Source organism: Vanessa tameamea, chromosome 5 (genome assembly GCF_037043105.1).
Source record: "Vanessa tameamea isolate UH-Manoa-2023 chromosome 5, ilVanTame1 primary haplotype, whole genome shotgun sequence".
In the NCBI taxonomy this organism is placed as follows: domain Eukaryota; kingdom Metazoa; phylum Arthropoda; class Insecta; order Lepidoptera; family Nymphalidae; genus Vanessa; species Vanessa tameamea.
Window position 1 is genome coordinate 7,114,448 of NC_087313.1, and position 23,667 is coordinate 7,138,114.

General features: G+C 31.7%; 2 protein-coding genes across 4 annotated transcripts in view; one reads left to right on the top strand and one right to left on the bottom strand.

Annotated features, from left to right (window-relative positions):
* LOC113392787 (uncharacterized) overlaps nt 1–23,667 on the top strand; it is a 150,125-nt gene that overhangs the window by 59,612 nt on the left and 66,846 nt on the right. The gene's annotated exons all lie outside the window — the stretch shown is intronic.
* LOC113392789 (CD82 antigen-like) overlaps nt 1–23,667 on the bottom strand; it is an 86,121-nt gene that overhangs the window by 19,390 nt on the left and 43,064 nt on the right. For 2 of the 3 annotated variants that reach the window (XM_064220927.1, XM_026629380.2), the window contains one exon: nt 10,928–10,965. The exons of the other annotated variant lie outside the window; for it this stretch is intronic. The gene's annotated coding sequence lies outside the window, so the exon portion shown is untranslated. The remainder of the gene's footprint in view (nt 1–10,927; nt 10,966–23,667) is intronic. 3 annotated transcript variants of the gene reach the window in all.

A 23,667-nucleotide genomic window follows, 5' to 3' on the forward strand; every position in this document is an offset into this window, starting at 1 on the left:
GAATTGAATTTGAATTCGAAATTTAAATTTAAAGTTCAGAGTGACCCCAATATTATTCATTCATAAGAGATTTATAATATCGTTTCGGTTGAAATTGTTTGATATAAGTAATTATTCGAATTTTGTAAATGGACAAAGGTATACTCACTACCTTTTTCAAGTCGGTTCAAAGTACTTGTTCTTGCGTGACTAATTTGTGTTTATCCGCCCCGTTCGTTAGGACTAATTAAATCTAACATGTAAGTATGCAGATGGCTCACTTCGACGCTCCAGTAACAAGGGAATCACGCACAACCTACTGTACTTTTACGACCGTAAAAGTATTATTTTTATGAACAAAAACTACACATACACCTTGTGTCGTAAACGTAAATTTTGTTAAATTACGAAGGTTTATTTTTTGTAATGAAAAGTAAAGTAAAGCTTTAGATTGTAAAAAATACATAAAAACTTGAAGAAAAACACCGTAATCAACATAATACGTTAATTTAGAATATTAGATGTATATCATGCAGAGATGATACATAATGAAATACATGGTTCTACATAGTTTCGTATTCATTAAAAAAAAAAATAAAGCTATGTATTTATATCTTATAAAAGTTGCCACAGTTGCCTGTTTTTTTTTATATTACCTATATTTTATAGATATCATATGAGGTGCAAATAAAAAATGTACTGTACATAAATATATGTGTGTGCTCATATATATACAAAGTAAACAATTATGGCGTATTTACCGATAAACAGTATAGTAAGTATAGCTTAAAACAAACTAGAGATTTTTGAAAATAAAGTGAGTTCTACAGTTGAGCGGCTTTAACAAAGGACATAGATTATAAATAAGGAAAACGCGTAAAAAGTTGATCATAATCGTGTTTGCAAAGATCGAATATAATCCCTATAAAATATTCTAAAGGCATTCAAGCTTGTTCAATTGCTCCTCGTTAAAATAAAGATAGCATCATCAGAGTCATAAATTGATAGAAGAGTTCGAGCTAAGGGAATGTTAGTAAGCAATGAAAGAAAATACTGGAAATGAAGAATCGAATAGCTGCGAATAATTTTCAACTCTGCTGTCTTGTTGATTGCTAGAAAAGATAAAGTCAAAGATGATCCAAAGTATGTTAATTTTTTTGATAAGAATTTAATTCACTTAAAGAAAAAGTTGTATTAGCATCTACAGTAATTGGATTTCTTTCATACCTGAGCAGAAAATTATTCACCAATAATCGATTTTCTAGCGATTCCGTTTAGCGAATAGATTTATATTACTCCCAATTCAAAGTAGTAAAACTCGGTTCTATTTATTACTATTTGTATCGGTTTATGTCAGTCGTCAATCGAGGAGCGGGATAATATTTATTTATTTATTGTTACTTTGTTGCACGACATATAAAGAAAAGATTATATAAGAGGAACAGAAAAAAAGCACATAGGCTGTATTGTTGTTTGTTATGGACAACTTTTGGTGAAAAAAGTGTTATAAGAGAACAATTAGATGAATTTAAATTAAGATTGAATAACGATTACGTAACTCACTTATCCTCTGTGAATGTAAAGTTATCGATAATTATAAAATTAATGTGTACGCAAAAGAAAATTGCAACCCCACCACCAGATTTAATAACACAGTCACTTAGGATTAGATAGAAACCCGGAAAAGAGGAAAAATTTGATGGCAAACAATATTCAAGCCGAGACAAGGAAAATAACAAAATAAATATTATTTCGCCTGAATGTTCCTATTTTGAAACGTGGACGACATGTCTGGTTGACAATGCCTGCTCATTAACTTAAGAACGTCACGAAATTCGGATAGTGAAAACTCTACCCGTATTCTGTAGAATATAAATTCTAAACCCGTTCTAAACTCACCAGGATTACCTTTAATTTTCTATTGACTATAGCAACCATTGCAAACCTGATAAATTATGATGTCTTATTGGATTAAACGTTATAATATTCTAATAATCAGCCTTATTTTTCGAAATCCAAATGGTTTTAAGTTTAAATTATATATATGATATTTTCTTTTATTTTATAAAAATAAAATGGCCTTTTAGAGATATGCATCTAGATGACAAATATCGTGATTTGTCATAAAATAACCTAGATAAATTAAACGCGTCTCTGATAATACCGTATCAGATTTATATTGAATTTTATTCAAATTTAAATATATTCTTGCGTATTAGAATATAGCGCAATTTCTAAAACAAATTTGCTACCTCACTAATGTCGCTTCACACATTTCGCTAACCATAAACCATAAACGAGTTACATATATGATTTTGCATTTAAATTCATTCAATACCTGAATATGCTTTCAACGTTGCTGCGAGGCAAATGCGAAACACCACCCTTCTGTAGCATGCATTTTGTTTCCCCCTACACAGGGGAATAAAATCACTATCCATGATCATACATTACAAACCACTCGTGCATTTTATCTTAAAAGGAAAACTTTTCTTCGTAATTTGAAGAAAATATTTCCGGTTGTAAAGAAAACGCTGCTTATTACATTTATATTATTTGAGACAATATTATTCATTTCAGATATACGGTTGCGTCATAACACATTGATAATAATTTTCGTATTTTAAGCTATTTTATTTATTCGAATGATATCAATCCTAATATCATAAAATTTAATTTGATCACAGGTATAAAACAACGTATTCTGATTGCTAAGAATTACTTGGAGTTCATTTCTCTGCCGTCATGCTGTCCGTTATTATATCATATTATATGATTGTCTTGCCAGGCAGCATCACACTCTGAATGTTAGGATTTCTAATGTCGCAAAGTTCGCACTGAACTCCAGCGACGACCTCTTCACCGACTCAAAAACTCCACGTTGAATAGGTTTGCTATTTGTGTCTTCTCTACGAGTCCTTTCAACAACATTACAGAAATATTAGTAAGGGTTAAGTGCACGAGTACTTTACGGAATATACCTACGCACGGACACATATAGCTTAGCAACTCATTAGGGACCCTCCTTACGTACGGACACATATACATAGCTTAGCAACTCATTAAGAAACCCTCCTTACGTCAGAATGAACAATCAAAGCTACTAATATAATAAGAAACATGAATTCGCATGGATAATTACTTTTACATCATTTTATAACTTCATATAAATAATATAATACTTTTTTCATTAGATACTCGTCCTGTGTCTAGTAAAACAAAATATGTGTCTATCAGCAGACCCGCGTCCTCCGGCAGAATTCTTATGTCCGAATGCGCTGGAAGCATTAAAGCGGCAGGTACACTGGACCGTCTCCGCGAGGAACGATAAACGCGCAAACACGTCTTGTAAAAGTGACGAGTCACCTTCCGGCTTACAACTTTTGGAGATTACCTGTGTAAGATCGATGATCGATGAAAGGTTTATCACCACTGTAGCGAGGATCGAGACAAAGCTCAGGTGAAACGTGCCCTGCGTGAAACACGGTAAGGCTGTTCTTGGTCCGTAAGGTAGGCCGAGACTTTGTACTCCCGTGTACTCATGCGGCTACTCGGGCGATGCTCACAGGGAATCGGCGTGAAAGAGCCTCCTTGTGTTTAAACGTTATAGTCCAGAAGGAAGAAAACTGAGCGAGGGAACGCTAAAAGGACGATCCTGCTCAGCAAAAACTATGACTGAGTCGTTTCATCGAGAATTGCGAGGTGGCAATATCACATTCGGCCCCTGAAAAGACCTTCATCGAGCCACAAGCGGAGCACAGCACGGGAGAGACTGCGAACGCAATTCAGAATTGTGCCTAAGACCGCCATCGCAGCGGTTTTAGTAGATAAAAATCCCACATAAGCCGGTTCTACCCAGGGGCCCAAGCACTGTGCGTAAAAAAAGAAATTTACGAATAAAATAATATCAAAATATTCAAAACACGAAAACAGAACACGTGGCCCCTAAAAATGTATCGCAGAAAATACCTTTAAAGATTTAAAACCAGCATTTATTGCTTCCATTGATGACAACTTTCTGTTTCATTTTTCAGACTATTGGAATTTCTATTCAAGCTACAAATACTACTAGCTTTCTCGCAACAGCTCGCTGTATACAGATTGTGTTGGTTTTTATAAAAGAAAGAAAATTATAATAAAATATTTTAATAAAAAGCAGGGTAGTTTTGATTTTGATGTATCCATGCAGCAGTTTGACTACGAGTTTAGAATAAATATTTGAATCTCTCTCATATCAAATTCACGTAAAATATCATCACCATACAAATTGAATTAAATTATCATATACCTAGTACATATGTTTCCTACTTTTATTACTTTGAATTATAAAGATATTTCGTACAAGCGGAATTATATCCGTAGCGAAATTATTTCATACTAAAATGTGTATTTATATTTGAACCGGACCTTAATCAGATTACCTCGGGCTTACATACACGTTAGAGATATAAATGTTAAACGTAATAATTCAAATTATTACAGATACTGCACGTAATAATGCAAAACTAGGCAAGCAAGCCTAACCTCTAATAATTAAGTTCCAAAACACATGTTTAATAACATATGTAGTTAATAGAATAAAAGCTGCATTCACTTTCACACTTATTGGATATTTGTTATCAAAGAATTCTTTAAATTAATCGACTAATTCATTAATAAGGACAACTATTATATTTATAAGTGGTACAAGATCATGTCCTACTGACCGATCTAATACAAATTTGTCTGTGGCGACACAAATACGCTATCTATTCTCGTAATCCAATTGATGGTATGTACACATCAATGGTAAAAGTTCGAGCTCAGCTCCAACATTGTTGTAGTATTTGTAGTTTTAGACATTATAGACATTGGTAAAATATAGATACTAACTTTTTAGAAGTCGGCTAATAATTTAAAATGGTAAAACAAATACAGTAAAAATTCCAAACCGTTAATTAAAATATCACTCAGCAAAAATATATATGCAAGCGCATTTTTAATTTAAAATATCGCGCTAACTAAATGTGCAGTGCAGAATGCACTGAAAACATGAAACCTATCTGAGACTCGCTTCAGTTTTTATTTATTCTTGTCACATGTTCAACAAAGCCGTTTTTCATAACTTGTCATGGGACAGCCCGAGCTTCAGTATAAATAAACCTTCAAACAAACGCTGCGATATTCATAACCAAAGGTGCTAAATAATACAAAGATTTTCACACTTTGTGGTAGGACTTTGCGCAGCCTGACTTGGTAGTTATCAATAAATTTGTTCTTTTATCACACAACAATACCTTATGTGCCTATTTGAGGGGTGAGTGAATTGGAGCCAGTACCTTAGTTTTAGGATTGACGGTGTTAATGCCGTAATATCGTAAAATACCAGTGAATGGCATATAGATTGTAGCAACTATCAAGAGACCTTGCCCACTGGTCCGACCATTAATATTTTTTTCCATTTTATGTCTAAAAACTCTCAGTAGAAGCCCAATGTTAGGTAATTTTTCATTTTTTGATACTCCCATATGTTGGAAATCTCGTAAAATCTTGCGCCTGGAGGGTAGGTCTGCCCATCGGACGATGGTAAAAAATGATTAGAAAATGCCTTTGCTTGCCTTGCCTTGAGATACCACCATGACTAAAATTACATCAAGATATATTTTTATCACATAACTACGAAGGTTATCAATTAAAGTTAATAGGAAGTTAATAGTGTCAGTAAATTTATACGCACAAAAATTTATTTATTTTCACAACGATTGACCCGATTACCTGAACGTAAAAAGCGAAACACAAAACAGTTAGTGAATCAATCAATGGGACGTGCCGAGCCGTGCCTATCAGAGACACATCAGACTCGCCGATTGCTTTATGCCGCAGGAAATTAATTTCTAACTCGTAAACGAATTCCCTATATAGCCCGACGGTTGACCACTAACTCTGTGTTATATCTACTTTATAACTAGTTAGAAAATCGCATGTTTTCGTTCAACTTTTAATAAACTAAATCACAATCGAAATTATCTCATTTGATTTTTATAAAATAGTTTTTTTGGCTATCGAGAATCCTTTTTATTTTTTAACGTTTTAAAATTTTGCTGTGTTTTTAATGTATTCGATGAAATTTACTTTTTAGTTCACTCGTTAAATTCAGATAACCAACCCATTACTGTTAAAAGCAATGTTACTAGAATATTATAATTGTAATATGAAATTAAAAATTCTAACGATGAAGTTTGAATACGTCATCCTGTAAATGTTGCACATACCTACATAGGACATATTCATACAGATTTATAATTTATAGCTTGCGCACATTGTAATTGCTTATAAATTTGTAAGGTGTGCCTTTATTTATAAATAAATAATAACCAACTTACATTGACACGTTATTTTAATTTGTATCATTTAAATATAGATATATTATTTATTTATATATATTTACTATTACAGTAAAGATCGCATATATAACTATCTGTCATTTCACGATCGTGTTCTGCGGCGAGTTCGTTATTTCAAAATAGATCTAGCGCTTTTAAGTTTGTCAAATAATTTACTCCGGTTATAATTCGTTTAAAGGTAATTCAAAAAAATGTTTAAAAACCATCGTCAAACCTTAACAACTATAAATATATATACAGTATAACCCCTTTAATACGATCACGCTTAATACGATTTGTAAATACAAATAAATATTCTTTACATACAACGGCTATATTGTACTTTAAATAGTTTTGTATCTATTGTATTGAGACATAGAGGTAAAGCATATAGTCTATATTATCATACGAGTTTACTCCTCTTATAGAAATAGGCATTACAGAAGCCATACCGTTCATTGGTAATGGAATCAAAGCTATAGCCCAAACATTACATTGGCGATTGAAGTTCTTCCGAATAATTTAAAATAATTATCTTGAACTCTTGTCATTTTGAAATTGCGAACGTCGAAACTATATTGGAAAATATGTAAAATGAAATTAATCACATTTTTAAAATAACTTTATTTTCTAATCGAATATTATTGTTTTTTATATAATGTTACTTTCTCATAAGAGTAACGACAGCAATTTCTGAAATGTTATTGTTCAAAGTTTTGTTCGAACCACAACCTTTTTCCCCCGCATACCACGGCATGTCCAAAAACATTTTATACCCTTTACTAGAATTTTATTCTACTGGAAAACAGCAATCTGATTTACTACTCAGCATTTTGTAATTATAAGACAAGACGGAAATAATATTTCATTCCTTATTGTAGGCTTATTTACAGTATAAAATCAAATGGGCTTGCCATTTGCTCGTTTACTTTTAATAAAAAAATATAAAATTAATATTATTATAATTAATTTTAATATTATTTTTTTACTCATAAATAAGCATAAAAAAGTAAAGTTAACAGACTATCAATGTCCTACAGCTGCGCAATGGAAATATCCAGGAGGCGAGATAGATCTGGAATATTGTAGTCAAATAAGCTCCAGGCGGTATTGGTGGATAAACAGGTGGCAGAGACACGTAGCCTCTGGGCCATCTCGGCTCCTAAATAAGTGTAAGCAAACTATTTTAAAATCAATTGCTATTGTAAATTAATAAGCGCAACGATACATGAATATTTTTCACCAAAATAAATTAACGGATTCAATACAGCAACAACAAATTTAAAGCTATTGCCTGAAATGCGCTGGCGACGCACCACGTCCATATTTACCTGGTCTTTATGTAATTTTGAAGACCAGAGACTATTCAATTATATCTATTATTGAATATCGTTAAAAGCTCTGATTATAACATGAACTTCAGCCAAATGTAATTGTATTTAAGAAAATTGGCAATCAACTGAGAGGTCTGTTCAATCGAGTGGCATAAATAATGGTTATAACTCATCGTGATCAGGGTCATAAACAAGGAAAACAGGAAGCCTTGTGTCTCTATCACACCACTTTTGGAGATCCTTGGGCGTACTTAAAATATTCGTTCATATATACCATTGATACTATTGCGAGGTTGTATAATATCGTAATAGTATTACACTTAAAGGTTTCTTTGTCTGTATGTTTGTCACGTTATAGTACTTTTTTAAATTATTTATAATTAGGAAGACAAGGGGTAAATGGGATCAGTTGCTATAAATGATTGTGTACTGCTAGTGGTCACCACCGCTTATTGAGATTGGACCTGTTAGCAATAAAAAGAAACAAATTTGACTGCTTTTCGATTTTAGGCCAAGCATCAATGGTTTCAATGCGATTATAGAAGAAAAAAAATTATAAATATAATATTTATGTTTTTTTTATCTGTGCGGTCATGTTTTTGGAATAACCATATTAAATAGAATGTCATGTTGATTAATACAAACAATCGCGAATAAAGCAAACTAGGACAGTTTTGTTGGTCTTTTCGAATGCATACGTGATTTTGTACATACAGTGGAAAATTGTTTATTTTTGGGTTTGTCGTATGAATATCAATACGAAATTATGTTGCATTTGAGTGACACATAAATAGTCGTATTGTCACTAAACAACTGCCAATGTTTCACACTTTGGAAATAATATATTTTTGAAATGAAGCAATATCTACTCGTTTTTTTTTTTTATAACTATAGCAAAGAAATCGTAATCAAAGCTAACATTATGTAACATAAAATAATATCTATGATCTTTTAAAATGTATAGTATTTATTATTTTTTTTTAAATATTTTGTAGAAATTTGAGAAACATAATTAATTAATTATGCTTTGACCCTTGTAATATACACATACATATAAACAGTAGTCGGTTTATAAGGGTGCGCGTAACTAGGTCATCAATAAATGTGGGACCCTCAGCCCTTTCTCGTTATTTAATTGAATTAATAATACCATAGATTAATTTTATGTAACTTAAAATTAATTGATTATTTATATTATATTAAATTATTATATTATAAAATAATGAATTATTAACGACCACAAAAACTTTTTATAAATTAAAATTCTAATAAAATATTTTAAAATTCAGAGATAAGGGTGTTTCTTTATGAAGTTCCAATTTTACTTATATATGCTTTTTTTTAACATTTTTTTTGCATACTGGTAAATGGGCTGAGTAGGTACCTACCTAGAAGTAACATGAAGTACTTTAGTATATTTATCACCGATTACAAAATCACTTTGTAGTCGATCTCTGAGGCCAAGTGGATAAACCTATTGAGGATCTAGTCGCGTCGAACGCTATCACAATAGAAGACTCAACGATAAGCTGAAATTATAGAACCAATAACTGTCAAAGGCTGTCAAAACATTCATATAGGTCTGATGATGACAGAGATTTGTATGAAAATGTTAAATGATTCAATGCAATTATAGAAAATTATATACTTGATTTTTCGAAATCTAATATGATTTTATAGAATTTGCGTAGCTTACTTCAATACTCATAATTATGACATTACTTTATAATAAACACTAAATATCTATGAGACAAATAGCCCATATATTGAAAAGCGTTACATAATACAGATCACGCAAAGAGTCACGAGATGTCGAGTATTTAAAGCGGTTGAAATCATATTAAGCAGCTGATATTCAACACTCGCATCGTAAATTACCCGTTTGATAATTAAAGCAGCCGTAGGTTATTTTCGTTTCAGCTGTAAATGCAGTCATCAGCGAGAATGCACACGATCCGTTGACGTTTCGATAAAACAACGCTACATCGCTGACATAACTGTCGTATCATTGTTACATCAGCTAAGTTAATTTAGCGTTAGCATCGATACAAATGCTAGGTATGTTGACAATTGACCTTGTTTAGACTTGCATGAAACGTAAACGTGTCGCATGCACATAACGCGTGTGACACGGTCATGTGTATAATTTATTAAAGAAGGATCTTATCGACCTAATTCATCTACATAGTCAAGGATACCCATCGGCAATAATAACGATTTGGTCCATAGCGCATTCGAGTGATTTATGAAATAAGTTATGTTTCTGTGACTCAAACACATCGTCCCGTTCGCCCTTCGCTTTTATCATTAAGTACATTTTCCGGGCCAACAGAAACAGTGTATCCTCCAAGCTATAAAACTTAACGTTTGTAACTTCTAAGTCGTGTACGTCTTCTATTTCAACTTATACGTCTTTTATTTCTAGAACATTCATGCATTTATAAATAAAATGGACTATAAACATTATACTTTTATTACAAATACTACTTAACGTCAACAAAAGCAATTTTATTTATTTCCACAACAATTATTTTCTTCTTCTTTAAATTGAAGAAAGACGTAGCCACGGCGACTGTCGTCGCGAGGCTTATGGGCGTAGATTTAATTCCAGCAACGTTCTCGGTAGTATTTCACGGAATGGACGTGTTTTTCTTATTAATTTTGTATGATATTTGAACTTAGAAACCTTTCTTATAGGCATGGTAAGGTGAATAATATTACAAATATTCACCATCAAGTATATCGATCATAGTTCAATATAAAATCTAATAACATAGCCTTTTTATTTAGTAATGTTGCCATGGTTAAATTTCCCATCAATACTAAATTATTTCATAATTTGTTGCATAAATTCTTATTGAACGGGTTCTTTTAAGATATAAGAGTTTTAGTTATGAGCGTTGCTAAGCGGTTGTCGAGTTAATAATTTATCTTTCGAGAAAGGAAGAAACAGTTTTGTTTAACTAGTTTATCATCCATAATAGTCTTCCGATAATAGTGTTTATCAATCATTTAATTTATGTCTGTTAGGAAAATTTTAATATACTGAAATTATTTACTAAGACACAAAACAAACAATAGATATAAAGCACTGTGAAGCGTTTATATAAAGGTTTAATTTCGCATGAATAGTTGCTCGTTAACTATAAAACGATAAGCAATATGACATAAGACGTAAGCGATGATATATCTTATTCGATCTGAATTATTAAGATGGTGTTTTATGATAGCTATTTAATTTTTTTAGCTTACTTAGGTGGCATTTCGATGCTCGTACTCTTCGTTATTTCCTGCAATAAAAAAGAATAAAGAATCAAATTACGTAAAAACAAAAGACGGGAAAATACATTTACAATCCCGTAATTTTATAATGTTTTTGTATACTTCCTAATTAATACGTTCTGTGTTATGTTATTTAATATTTTATATATAAGCGACTTCAAAACAAACATTTCCCTTTGTCTCCGTATGTTAGTTTGTTCGACTGATGATTGATTGATGATTCTTCACTGACGTCCACAACCTATATTATATTTGAAGGTTTTAGTGTATATTAAAGTAGTATATAAACACGAAACACTTAAAGTCATATTTATTAAGAAACTTGAATGTCATATAATTATGTTTAATATAACATTGTTCCTGATTTAAAATCCGAAGTGGCCCGGTGGCGGACTTGGATAATAATTGATGATCGCTGTATCAAATCCAGCACGCATCACTAATTTACATGCGCTTAATTTCGGCTTATAACTCCCGCATACGTCGGATGAAATTCTATCACATGTTTATTGACTATTGGAACGGCGTATTCTGGAAAAAACTCCAAACCTGCTTAAAAGGAGAGCAGGCATCTGGGCAGCAATTTTGATATTTACCCGCTGGTACATTTAAAATCCTAACTACTAACAAATGCTAACAACTTTTAACCAAACACAAAATAATGTTTAATTAATAAGCTATTCTTAATTTTAAGTTACTAATTTATATTTGTTTTTTACTACTACGTATATATTTTTTTACTTTTTATCTTAATTTTATTTAATTTTGTTTTGTTTTTCTTAAGCTTTGTGCACGCTGTGGTCTCCTATAATTGAAGGAGCACACAACTTGTAACCCTCATATTGTTTAATATAAAGAATATGTATTTAGTGTATATCTTTGTTGGAGACTCGTGAATTAAATAAAAAAATTAATGTGATAACATGTTTATTTATGCCATTACGCCTGTACCTATACTGATCATTTACTTGACCGATTATTATGAAATTTAACCATTAACCTAGCCTACCTCCCACCACCAGACACAGAACGGCAACTAGTAAACTTACAACCTATTTTTTATACAAAATGTTGTTGAGCATAATTCATTTTAGCACACTTTTAGCATTTAAGCAACTTGTACAACGTTTATTCAAGTAACCAAGTTGATTTCACACACAAAACGGCGCTTAATATTAGGTTTCGATATACAATGTTTTACGAGCAACCTAATCCCATGTCCTACCTCCAGTGCCTATTGTAAATATGCCTGAAAGACCTCGTAAAACGAAGCCTTTCAATTTTAACTAACGTATTTAGGTTAGGTTTATTGCTAGAAACACGTGCAGTACTGTTGCTAAGGATTATTCATACGCATACAATGATAACATTTCTTTTTATTCATATCATGTTGCTGACTAATTTAAAATCATTTTTAGTTTTGGATTAACATGTTACATGAACACAAATTGCATGTTTTTTTAAGAGTAATAATACCTTTTTTTTTTTTTAATTAACCCTTTGCAAGCTTTGTGTTTGATCTGGAAGGCCAGATAACGACATAATTGTAAGTAAGGTGTTTAAATACGCCAGTATTCTCTTCAAAAGGTTTACAAAGTAAAACAAACAAATAACGTTTCTCTGGCATCTCTGTAATGAAGTTTTGGCCTCTCTTTGTTTCGTTTAAAAGACAAAAGTCGAATTCAAATTGCAGAATTTATTAAGTTTTTTTTTATATATTGTATTACTTTTATATCTTTGGTTGACGATAGTGTCAATTAACGAGCTTAAAAATAACATGTTTCTAAATATTTAATAATAATAATTTATTTAAGCATCATATTGCATAATTAACAAGACGTGAACGTTATTATCGACCAATCAACAAAGCGACGTTGCTCTATTTCTCACCACATTTAAATTGCACGTATTTGTTAAATATATAAATACAAAAAAAAACTCAATTGAATCAAGAATTAACAGATTACAAATTTTGTAATCTGTTAAAACATGATAAAAAAATTCAATAAATAGTAACATTTGATTTAGACAAAACAATTGTAAGAATGAAATTATATTACAATTAGTGTGTGTACTTAAATTAATAAGTTACATAATTAATTAAATAAAATAATATAATATTTCATACAGATCCAAAAAAGACACCGATTGTTTTATTGTTACATATATTGTTTACTGTGGTATTAGCGAAACTCATAATAGCATCTTCTGTGGACCTGCCCGTTCTGAAGCCGTACTGATTATCTGCGATTATGTTAAATTTATTGATATAAGAAATAAGTCGACGGTTAATGATCTTATCGAATATTTTTGAGAAAGTGGTCAATACAGAGATGGGCATGTAATTATTGACACAGACTTTAAGTAATTTTTTTTCAGTCTTTAATGGACTAGTTTTTTTTTTAAATATATAATCATGTATTTTTTAATGTGTGCAGTAATAAATTATTTGTTATAAAGTAAATTTATATTTAATAAATAATAATGAATTAAAGTGACACTTTTGACGGCGTCGTTTCGTGATACGTATGATTCTTTTATTTTCATTTTCGCATTTATTTGCTTCACTGTTATTTTCCGAGCACTCCATCTGCCTTTTGTTTTATAATGAGAGATTGAGTTGTATCTCAACGGACTTTTCTATTTGATTTTTTTAAATTTTATATTATATGTAAGCAGACCGCCGCAGACTTTGACGCTGTAAGAAATATAACCCATTCCTTACCAATGCGCCACCGACCTCGGGCACTACGTTGTTATGTCCCCTGTGCCTGTAGTTTAACTGGTCCACTCAACCTCCAAACCGGAACACAACAATACTAATTGTCACTGTTTGGCGGTCGAATATCTGATGAGTGGGTGGTACCTACGTGGCGTGCACAAAGCTTAGCTTACGTATCTACATACATTATATTCATGCAATAGCAAACATGCCGTGGCGTCAACAATCCATCCTAACTTTACACTATAGATTTAACAAATCCATTTATCATTTCAGTAAATATTGCTATTACTTCATTGTCAATTTGTCATTCTTCAACAAAGGACGTCACTGAGGAACACCTATGTACGTATTTGATTAATTGTTATAATATTCTTCATATACACGAAATTTTGACATTCTGTTCTAGAATACGCTCACGAAACATTTAACACGATTATAATAAATCATATTTGAATAAATGATTCATAAATAAAACTGTCATAAATGTCTGTATAAAAAAATTATCAATTTATATCCAGAAATATTGTTCGTCATTGTGATTTACTTCTAGTGCATTCATTTAGGATTTACATATTTCAGAATTATCATGAACTCAACCTCTGATTTAAACGTGATTTTCTTTAAATCTTATTATGACACGTCTAATTGAACAAAGGAGACGGGCAAACAAGCACCTCGGTAATGTTGGTCAACGGGACACTTATGATATTGCTCATATACATACATCTGCATCGTATGAAATATTCCCTATTTGTATGTCATCAACGTGAATGCATATTTCCCTCAAATTCATCTTTATATTACAGTGCCTCGCTCACCCTTCAAACTGGAACACAGCAATACAAAGTTGCTGTTTGGTATTATAATAAGTGATCAATATTTTCCCAGACGGTCTAGAATAAAGCCCTACCGTCTAGTAAATTTGGAATTGGAAACAAAGGATTGTGGAAACACCTCTTTCAAGTAGACGTTCACCGATAACAAAATACTTTTGTATAAAAGTGGATACATTCAGTCGTAATGTAATTTACGTTTATTTAGTTCAATAAAACTATTTCTGCGTTCATCAAATCTAAGCAAATATTGGATTATGAATACACGATTTATAGTAGTAGATAACCATATATTTCAATCAAACCAACTTCAAAGGCCAAGTATAAAATTTTAGGTTAAGATTGAAAATTGTAAACGCATAAAGTGTTATATTTTTGTCACCGTATTAACACAAACAAATTCCAATGTTTAACTTTTAATTGAGTGATAACATGTAACTTATAAAATAATAGTTCATAGCATTTATAATTTTAAATTCATATACGCTTTATCCTATCAATCTTGTGTTTAAAATTCATTTGCGAGTTTCCATGTTGAAACCGCAGGTAGTTGCCGCTCAATATTGATAGCACATCAACGCAACGGAACGCGTTGGCACGTTTACCACACAGCCTGCTTTAATTTACTCCCTATGCATAAACGTTGCAAGTTTCTCATATTTATTGCATATTTTACTAAAAGCGTTAATTAAGTCAAGACTTTGTTTAAGTGGTCTTACGCCTAGCTTATAAGACTTTTAATTTTATGTTCGAACCTATGACCCCAAGGCCATTCGAGTCTTTGAGATTTTCTGCCAAGAAATTCTCTGTTGAGCCCGGTGACACTTCCAAATCACATAAAGCCTTTGAACCTAGGCCTGATAACTATCGTCATATCGCAATGCGCTCACAATCCTCCACCATAATATACATCGCGCAGACTAGCTCCTTTGAGAATAGTCGCCGTGACTGAAATCGATCAGGAGGAAATCATTAAACAACTCGTTGATAACTAAATGAACAACTACGTGATACAAAACGCTGCGCTGTTATGAATAATTATTATTAATTAACAAGCTGGCAGAGCGAAAGATTTTAATGAGACAATGTAAAGTCATAATACATCATCCGCAGCTGCATTTCTCGACTTCCGTGTTCATTAATATAAACTTATGACCTCTGCTACCTGAACTGTGAAGATCCGCAAGTAATGGTGCTTCGTATACTCTAATATTCAAACAATATATGTGTTTGTTACAATTAAGTAGATGTTAACAATAAAAAAAATTAAAAAAAATATTTTTTTGGAATAAGTCAAGCATATATTATTAACTTCCAAATTAAAAACTCATGAATAATCGAAAGCATATAAGTATTTATATAAGAATATAATAGATAATAGTGCTCTATTTTAGTTAATATTTGTTTAAGTACTGGCCCCTATGAAACAGACTTCCCTTGTTTAGTGGTCAGCATTCCAGCGTATTATGAAATACTGAGTAATTCAAACGAATACTTCTTTCGTGTCCCTCCTTTAGATATACGCTCTATGATCACGAGTACTTATTGGTTAAATATACACAAAGTGCTACTTTTGTTAAATTCGTCTGATTTAATATGGTTTGATATAATTTAATTTGTTTTGATTGAAATTATTCAATTTAGTTAATTTAATTATTTAATTATAAACATAATAATTTTGTATTCTGCAATTTTATTGTTTTTGTTATAATTATGTAACAATATATTTACTAATATTGCCTGAAAGAAATATATTCATTCGTTCAGTCATTCATTTAAAAATAATAGCAAATATATTCACTCCAAATAACTATGATAGACCGTGGATAGATCCAATTTGATGCACTCAACTATAGCTAATGTTGCGGGTTTGGTCCATAATCTCCACCACAACGATATGTACTCATGAAATTTCACGTGAATATTACTAATAGATCGTGTAAAATATCAAATATATCGGTAATTTTATGTAGATTATATCTATTTGTTATTTACTTCTTACTATTTTATAAATACATGCGTGTAAGGAAGAGTGCTTATCGATGTATCTTACTATCAAAAAAATAACGGAGAATTAATCTTTTGTATTTTTTTGGAATACATTAAACGAGCAAAGGTTAGCGTTGTTACTTGATGGTAATTCATATAGCACACATCAACCACCATATGATCTACCCGCATAACGCTATATCCCTTGTAATTACACTGACTCACTTACTAATATCAAACCTTAGTACAGCAATACAAAACATATATATATATATATATATATATGTATATAATACAAAGTGTTGATGTTCGGTGAAAGAACAATTGGCGCTGAAATAAACTGTTAGAAAGTACTAAGCGAAAGCTACAGACCGGAGAGTGAGTAAAAATTTGTAGGTTTAATGTTAACTCATCTATATTCCGAGATGAAAGTAACTTCTCACAAATAAATCTAAACTGCAGAAGTAATTAACACCGAGCGTTGTAAGCAAACTAACATTATTTACGACTTGAATATTTCGTGCTATTATAGACCGGGAGATGATGACATAAAATATTAGGTCATTTGTACCAGTATGGCGGTTCTTCAGGGGTCTAATTACGAAGTTTTCACTCCATTGAAAGAGTCAGGAAATGTTTATATACCTGACATGTCTACTGGCGACAATGACCACTAACCATTAGATCGCACATTTACTCCTGTCTTATTAATACAAAATGGCTAAAATTAAATTAAAATAATGTTAATATCAAGCTCATGCAATCCACTATAGTCCATAGACGATGTCGCGGTTACAGCGTGTAATTTCCTGCCCGAAATTGTGTCATGTGGACACTGCGGCGTTGACCGGATGTAGTTACGTGCCGCTGTACGAAAATCTCATTAATAGAGCCTGCAACTAACATTCAAATTTATTTATTTTTGTCAACATGTTCCTAGGTAGCTTATTAAAAAATAATTGAAGTTTTAATTAAAATATATTTTGTTTTTGAGCAGTACCTAAATGCTTGGAAATCTGTGGATGTAGCAGTAATGTTCTCAGAAGATTTGGTTATTCTATTTTTGCAGTTATCCTAGAAGTGGTACCATTAAAATACTTAAATAATATTGTGCAATTGATTGAATATATTGGCATCATGCGCGGTATTAACTAAAAATCAGTCAATAACTTTTAACGTCATTGTCCTGTGCCCCTTTGCGCCCTCGCGTTCCCATTTCATTTTCTCCAGAGCCGCTTGATTGCTTGATTTTAGTTAGTTAGTTGAAGTCACAAGAGGTTTTGCCTTTATTTTTGCTTGAAGAATTCCAATCTATGACTATCATGGGGATGGCAATTGGTAATCTACACAAAGAACTTCCGATTAATTTCCTACGATTTCTTACGTCAGATCTGGTACCCGTACAGTCTTATCTATTTAGCGTAGTACGACAGCAATTGATGAAGTCCTGCACTTGGTATAATCATTTTATAATGATCGACATTTTGAATCTTGTTATCTAATGTGTTCGGCCACACTCATCTATCTCTCCGTGAGCTACGGTAAACTGCTTTGTGTAAAAATCGATATTATTGTCTGAGACATGTGAGAGCTTCACTATTCAGGGTCGCATTTATCTGGTTTTTGATATCTCGTTCATCTACTTTCAGAGACAAGAATACACAAAAAATTATAAACATATAAGGCATAATAGTTTTTCACCTTTTCTAATCGAATACATGAACAATATATAAACATAAATAAAAAAAAAATAGAATGAAAGTTAAATTGAAGACATTATAATCTCGTTTTACGAACTAATAAAAGCTAGAGTTTACTGTTTATAGCCAACAATGACTATATGTGTGCGTGTTTTAACTACTTCGATGTTGCGTGTTGTCACCTTCGAGGTGGCGGTGGAAAGTTTTATCGAGTTCTTGAAACCGTTATCCAGTATCTACACAATGAAGCACACGAGTGACCTATGATATTCAATGAAAAGGACGATTGAGCTCGTTCTATTTTTAGCTAGTCTCGTTATATGCGATTTGTTTGCGGAATTCTATTTGTGAATTCCGTTCCCTCGTGTTATTTGTATCTAATGAATTATACATAATATACCTTTATACCTATATATAGGTTCGTCTGTCACCCTTTAATAATATAAGGAGTGCGAATATTTTTTATGTACTGCTTCAAGATCCCAAGAGCTAAAATTTTGTTAAAATGTCATTAACCATCTTATTTTAAATTCATTGGTTTTCAGGCTTGTTATATCGTTATAAAAACCCTCAACAGACCTAACGATTACTCTTTAATTAAAGTTAAAAAAAAAAAAAAATTATGCTTAATTAAATTTTTTTAATTACTTAATTTGTATTATACTTTTTCCTTCGTATTAGAATCAAAGTGAAAACTTAACTTTTTTAATAAAAAATATTTTTCTTTCCAAGAAATAAAAAAAATAACGTGTTAAACGTGTTAACGTGTAAAAGTTATATAAATGCACCTACGAAACGATGAGATAGATTGAAGCAGTGATATTCAAATATCACCTTTCGTTCCGACGATATAAAAGAGGGTGGATATATCAAATACTTATCAGCTTTAGAAGTCGCGAAGGAAATCTTTCGGAGTTGCGATCAAATATCACATTTTGGGCTCACGGCAATTTATTATCCTTGATAAGGGAAAAACTTTTTCCTATACTCGATTCTTCAATAGATTCGGTTTTATAATAAAACTCTATGGTGTATTTATATTTCTAAGATCGAATTACGGACGTGTATCGACATCGTTATAAATTGATATTATTATACGACAACGACACGGTTGAAAACCATACGCCCGGATCGGACCACGAGATAACGATGTTTATTAGAAAATATAACCAAATTCTTATTAAATTGTATAGAAAATAAAATTCAATATAAAATTACGGTTTTATTATTATATAAACGCAAAATAGGGCTTTATGAAATAACTAGTTAGCGCCGGCGTCTTCGTTCGCGTTTTAGTGATTGTTCGTCAGATATAAGCCATAATAAAGTAACCTTAGTTCGTCCTTGGAGTTAAATCTTGCTTTATACCAAATTTTAGTTAATCAACAGACATATGGACAGAGTTACTTTTCACATTTATAGTATTAGTACAGATTAAATGAAACGAAATATTTAAAATAATAAAAATCATGATTATAAAATGATAACATAAAAAAAATCCGCGGATATTTTGGTTAAAAAATGTATATCTTTGCAAATATTAAAACATTTTGTATATTACGAAAATACAAATGCAAATTATGGAACAAATTATAATTGTAGCATTAATAATAAGGGCCGAGCGGTTGTTATACCAACGGAACGGGCCGGCGAAGCTAAGTGTCCAGCATAAAAATAATGTTCAAGTGTAAGTTAAAAATAAACGGAGTCCGGTTGAGTCCCCTCGAGCCTCGACCACCCGCAGGGGTGGAGCAAGGAGTCCCCCGCCCCCATGATTTATATCGACGAAGATAACCAAAGTCTCCCACACTGTAAGATTTAATAAGGTCATATGAACTGGTACCGCTTCAGTCATTCCTTACGTGTATTTTGGTCTTTATTAAAATTCATGGAATATTTTATCGTTCTTTGCGTTCATATTAAAACGCGTCAGGTTTATTCAACTACTTCCAAATAGACTTCTCGAAATAGAATTGTTTGGTATTAATGCCCTTCGAATATATCTTTACTTTCCAGTGTCAAACGTACGATTAAAAGTTTATTTTAAATTATATTATATAAGGCCTTTGGGTAGGACTTACTCGTATGCCGTGACGTCACACGGCATGCCGCCTCTCCGTCGACAGTCTCTACTACTTTTGTGTGCGTGACCCGCGTATAGTACATACTTCGTTGCTATATGTTATTATAATAACGAAAAAAGTATGTTTATCTTATTAACGTAATTCTATGTTTTAACATTTTTAATTCATAATTATTTATTGGTTTTCTTCTATTGAAGGAGTAGGAGTAATGCTGGTTGGTTACATGTGACGGAATTTCATTGAAATTAGACACATGCAGGATTCCTCACGATGTTTTCCTTCTCCTTCTTCTTAAAAGAGAGTGGATACGAGCAATAGGACCTTTAGAGGCTTTAATTTTTCTTCGATTATAAATGATTTTAATAATCATTCAATTAAATGTTTAACATGCGCCGAGCGTCCGAGCCGGACACATATTTATGAAAGAAGGCCTTTTAAATTAAAATACCGCTACATGTATGTATGTATATATTTTTATTTCATTGTGTAGTCTCTTACTTATCTAATATACTCGTCTGACAATGTGACGTAGCCGGCTCTTCAGGCGCCAAGTGTCTTCGAAAACTACTGATTTATATTGCTTATTGTCTTTGGGGTGTATTTATTAAGGAACTGCTGAGCCTGCGAGCTTTGTTCACGTGAACTTTAATATGAATATACAATTATTTTCGTTTTTTTTAGTCTAGTTTAATTTTCTAGGATTTTTACATTCTACAAGGACTACAAATAACGTTAAAATAAAACAGTAAGGTGTGATCTAACGTAGTATCTTTATCCATTAAAATATATAATTTTTTTAACTAATATAAGTGTAAATTTTTTTTACGAAAATAAATTATCTTACAGATCATACTCTACTTTTATACTCAACTACAAACTCGGCTTTCATGTCTCTACAATAATACACATAAAGACACATAATCTACGATAAGATATAATTAAACGAATACCTTTAAAATTAATTAAAATTATATTTTGTATAAAATAAAACGAAATGAAACAAGCGCCACATTGCTTACCCGCAGTGTCAGTGCCATTTGACATAATAAATTATTTGCGGTTCCCGCGGTCCGGTCGGATTTTAATATCACAATCATCACTTAACTGGTTTTGAATCTTCAAAATTAATTAAAGTCTGGAAATGTATATCTCATTTATAGTATAAATCTTATTTACTAATTGAAAACGATCGATACTAATATTAAGACTATTATAACAGTTTTAGATATCCGTACTAAAATTATAAAATAAAAGTAATTGTCTGTTACCTCTTCATGCTTATACCGATGAACCGATTTAGATGATCTTTTGGATGGGAATAGTTTGAGTACCAGGCATAGGTATTGAGGGGGTAAATAGGGAGAAAAGCCGCGGGTTCAGCTAGTTGTAAATAAAATGAATGTTTCTTGTTTGTCTCGTATGCCATTCATCCGATAGATTTGTAACTTTGTTCAGTTGTTGTTGCTACTCGCGAGATTTCTGGCGCATAGAATATGTAAGAATATGCATAATCTATGTCGTATTCGATAATGAGGAAAAACACGTTGAGGAAACATGCTTGTGTCGAATGAAATTCCGCCAATTGACCGATCAGATTTGAAGCAACATGGTGTACAACAATGGAATACCTTAGCCCAATTTGACATTTTCGATGTTGTAACCTACTTAAAATATAATGATATGTGTTTTTCATCATTTATTTAAAATGCTATCGAGCTTTAAAATCAATTGAATATATATTTGGTGTTGTGGTAAATTCTAAATTAAGCTTAATAAAAATACTTTAGAAGCAAGGTCATGCAAAGTTAGTGAGGATACTGACGTATAAAATTAGTTACCCTCTGTCACGTACAATGATTCTATCTAAAGGTTAAGTGAGGAAAACTGTCCCAATAGCAACGTCTCCCAAGCGCTCTCACGCTGGAAACAGACGACCCCATTTGTGTCGATTATTGGAACCATATATATTGCTGTCAAATACTTATGATTCAAGCAAAAATACTGTTTTTAATATAAAAAAATATAATTAGAATAATTAATTAAAGTTTGGAAATATTATATATGTATATTATTACTATGTAACATCTACCTTTGTTATATCCATATAATTAATAGTATAGTTTACCACATATGATTACAGCAATTTATATCTTAACATATATATGTATATGAATACATATTCACGTAATAATAGGTATATTATTTATATATAATATAGGCGTATGGGCAAAATTCCACTGACGGTAAGGGTTCACCACCGCCCTTAGACATTGGCGCTATAAGACATATTTGCCATTTCTTACACACCAATGCGCCACCAACCTTGGGAGCTAACTAAACATAATAATACTAGGTAATGCTGTTTGGCGATAGAATATCATAAATGGTAATGAATGTTCAATACCTACCCAGACGGCTTGCCGTTAAGTGAAGTAAAATATATTAAATAAAATAAAGATTTTACTTAAACTATGTACATACATAGATACTTTGAAAAACTACTCTATCACAAATACTTTTCTCAGACAAAGATTGTCACAATCTAAATACAAATACAATCGTTGCACTTAGTATTAAGAGGACAGTCCTTGCGGAACGCCTAAATAGCGCTTACTATTTTCGAAATATCTTAAAACTGGAGCATTGATTATGGATGAAAAAAAACATTCAGTATCTTAATAGATAGATCTCAAGTTTCACCGCGTGATATTTATAAAATTTGTATCAATAACCTGGTAAATTAATCGTCAACATCACTCCAAACACTGAAATCGACCTTTTCTATTAACGTTTTTTAAGCTATTTAGCGGCTAGTTTATACATGTATTTTTGGTTAAATGGGGACACAAAAGTGTAAATAATAAGTTCACCGTGTTCAATTTCTATTATATCTCACAATATTGTAGTAATTTTTATTTAAATATTGCTTACTTTTTGGCATTCGTCGTCCATACATTTTAGTATGGAGAAAATAATTTGACGGTTTTGACTTATTATTCGACATCGCTGTCAATAAATTTTCAGTCCCTCCCCAGAGCCCAAGGTGAGAGCACGTCAATTTTTATTTCGAGCCGACTCTTATAATTTCGCAAAACGTCTACGCACACATCGACAAGTTAGCATAAGGGTGGCGCGCGAGTGTCGTGGGACGCAATTGTTAATTTTTACTTTTCAAGAGACCAGATGAACTCAGTAAGTAAGTATTACTAACCGGTTATTGTTTTACTCATCTTTGCTTCTATCTATTTAATTTCTATCTAATTCAGAATTAAATGGGAAAACGTAAAGAAAATTATCGAACACATAAAAAAAATAAAGGACTAATTAAAAAATAAACAGTATGTAACAATTAAAAAAAAATCTGTGAAAATTTTAATTG